Source organism: Callospermophilus lateralis, unplaced genomic scaffold (assembly GCF_048772815.1).
Source record: "Callospermophilus lateralis isolate mCalLat2 unplaced genomic scaffold, mCalLat2.hap1 Scaffold_305, whole genome shotgun sequence".
Lineage (NCBI taxonomy): Eukaryota > Metazoa > Chordata > Mammalia > Rodentia > Sciuridae > Callospermophilus > Callospermophilus lateralis.
The window spans coordinates 189,688-193,266 of NW_027513681.1; positions in this window are offsets into that span (position 1 = coordinate 189,688).

The following is a 3,579-nucleotide window of genomic DNA, read 5'->3' on the forward strand; positions in this document are numbered from 1 at the left end:
AGGAACTTAGGAAGATAGCAGGTATTGCCCATCAATATGGCAAGCCCTAGTGCATTCATAAATTGGGCAGGATGAATGCTGGGAAACTTTCTACTAGACAGGAAACATCCATTGATGCATTCTCTTTTTCTAATGTCTACAACCACGGACACAGTGGGATACACAGACATAGAAACACTCGCCTTGTCAAACAACTTACTAGAAACAGTTCACTCCAAACCAAACAAACCGACTTTCCTACCTCTTCTCAGAACATGGGGCAAAACCACAAACACACATCCACACCCAAAAAGGCACCTCCTTCCCCCAAATAGGTCTCTCACTATCCGGAGTGTCCTCTGACTGCTGGGCCATACTATGTTCCCCAGATATGGCCTATCCTGTCTCAGATCTGGTCTCCATATCCAACTCTGTGAAGTGGTCAGGAGCCAGCTGTGAGCCACTACCTGCTTTTTTAGGAAAGGCCCCTCTTCAGAGTACTCCTGGCATTTGGCCATCCTCACATCAGTAGGTACCAAGAAAGACTGACTCTGTCCTTGTTAAATTGAAGCAAGTGAGACCACTAGGACTGGGACTGGGACTGACTCTGTGTGCCTGGCTTCCTGCATCCCAAGTTCAGAGAGTTCCATTACCAAGGAAGTGAGGTGAGGTTGCATCCTTCAGGAACTGAATGAGGTCACTGCCTTGGCAACCACTTTGTCAAAACAGTTGCTTTCAAGCGTACCATGAGAAGGAGGCTTACCCTACTTTCTGTGGCACTTTCACAAATTAGAATGGTATATCAACCATAGGCACCAAGAAACAGCTCTCCACACAGGCCTGATTTGGTCCATCTTCTCTATATTAGGAAGAGAGCCTTTAGTCCGGGGAGCACTGCAGTGAACCTCTGCACTAAAACTATTAGCAAGCACCTGGTGGAGGAGTCCTCCATAGGTAAGTGGGGCTTTTATAACATCTGATATCCGGTTAAGGGAGATCTCTTCTGATGACAGAGATGTGGCCTGGGGAGGCTCACATATACTCCTTTCCAGGAGAGTAACCAGAATCGTTCTGTCCTCTGTTCTGTTCTGTAGGGAATTCCTCTGGAACTGTAGAGAGGGGCCGACGGGCACGCAAGCACTCCTACCCTGGAGCTATAGCAAGATGTTGCACTGTTGCACTGTTTTTCTGTTTAGGCGCATGGTTTCTGTTTTTTGTGTTTTGTTTTGTGTTCTATTTTTTTGATTGTTTGTTTGTTTTTGTTCATTTTGTTGTGTGATTTCAGTGGTAAAAACTTAAGGATTTTGGACGTAAAAATAGGTAATAAAGAGAGTAAGCCTGACACCCCTTTGGACTGTGTTTTAGGGAACTGCAATGAACTTTACTCGCCTTTGTTAAGCAGGATGATAGAAGCTCCTAGCTGGCTGCCTGGAGCACACCCATTGCAGAGGGCAATGCTTGGTGGGGACCTAAGAACTGAGCATCTCCGAGGTTAACAAGTGAAACTCCTTTAAAACCCCTTGTCACTCCAGATCAAGAGAGTCACAACCTTTGGCAGAGTCCCCTGTGTTTCTCCTTTGTTCGCAAAGCAATAAACCTCCCTTTTTCTTTTTCTCAAAACTCAGTCCTCATTATTAAATTGGTATTAATTGGCGTCAAGTTGAGGAATCGAACTTTAATTTACAAATTTGGTACCCGCCCTCCACCCCGGAACTTTGTGAGAGCTGTCTACTGAAATATTAGGAGATGAAGCATGCTTAGTGTGGAACTGAACAAGAGGAGCTAATCCTGTAAGTAAAAGGAGGGACTGAGGGATTCCCAGCAGCTGCCAAAGCCCTGTTGATTCAGGGAATTACCTCCTTCCTACCCGCACTGTAAGAATTATGCAACCTCTGTCTTGTTAAAAAAGAGAAAAAGAAAAAGGGGACACTAAATGCAGTGAAGTCACCATGGAGACACTTTATTTTACATTTCAGGTTTCCCCTCTGTTAAAACATGTGGTGCCCCCCCTGTGGATATCTATGGTGCACACTGGTGTAGGAGATTTTTCTCTTATCTGCTCTGGTTTAAACGGTTCTCTCTGACAGCCATAGTCTGAACCTCCTTTCTGTCTGTCTTGTGTCTTTGTATCTGGCCCTTTAAGACATGTGCAATAATGTGTTGATATTATAAATTGTTTCTTGGGAATGATCTTAGCTGAATGTGTGTCTAAATGATGATGTTTTATTTTAACAATCTGGTATCTGAATGGATTTTTGAAGCATTGCAGAATCTTGCAGTTAAAAGTCGGGTTTAGGTAATTGTTTAGTTTATGATTTCAGATAATTCATGCCAGAGAACTTAAATACTTAGTATGGAAAACTGAAGAACTCTACTTCCAAGTTGGCAAGTAAATTCCCAATCATACAGTCTTTTTTTCACCAATTTTGAATGGGATAGCCTCGGAAAATGTCACTGTGTGTACCACTGCATTAATTTGGACAAGGATAGTAAATCATAGAATGGTATCTGTTGACAAAACAAGATGTAAAGATATAAAATTTTGTGAATTGTATCTTAAATTTGTATCATAATTTTCAACATCCGAACCTCAAAATTATGGTTAAAATGCCTTAGGCCTGAGGTGTCTGCTCAGAATAGCAGTTTTTCCTGCTCCTTCCAGACCTCAGCCATGATTTATATTGAAATGTAAATGAAAGAAGCCTGAAAGCTTAGTAGGAGACTGATTTGAGGCCTAAGGGGAAAAAAAGGTAAATTGTATGGTATTTACTAATTACTAGCCAGTCACTTTTTCTAGGACTCTTTTTTTTTCCTTAGATACTTTTTTTTTGAGCTCATGATTTTGAGCATACAGACCTAGGTTAATGTTTTTCAGATCAGTTCTATCTTTGACCAACTGTAGACTTTTTGAAACATTGCAATGGAGATTTCACCTGAGAAAAGCTACAAGGCCTTTACTATTATTATGTGTGCACACTTTTGTTATGTGTTGTATGTCCACATATACATATGTCCGTATATCATATATATGATACACAAATTAACATATACAAGGAGCGCTCATAAAAAAGTGCTCATTAAAACAAATTTAAATAGGAGATCCAAAGATCTTTAATTCACGTGATTTAAATGTTTCAATTTAAATTGGATAAACAGATAAAAATCAATGTCTTTAAATTTAAGCTTACAATTTTTTTAGGTGTTCAAAAATCTAATAAAATATTAATATCTACAAAATGTCTAATATGCCTTGGTTCTAGGACCTTTCCTTCAACATAAAAATGGTTTACACTGTCAACACATTTCTCTAATATTTTGATAAATAAGTAAAGTAAATTTGATATGGGATTGCTCATTCATGAGTACTTTTCTTAGATATCTGATTGATTTACTAAGGTCTGAATAAGTTCTTATTAAAGTCTGTATAAGAATATAAAAATAAGTCATGTGTTAATGAGACAAAAATTTTTTAAAACATAAGTTTACCCATAACGTTGTGTTTATTAAGTTTTATTTTCTCCAGAGCAAGCAACCATAAAAATTAAACAACTGATTAAATAAGAACTGTTATTTTAGAGCACTGTACTGCCATTGCTTTAA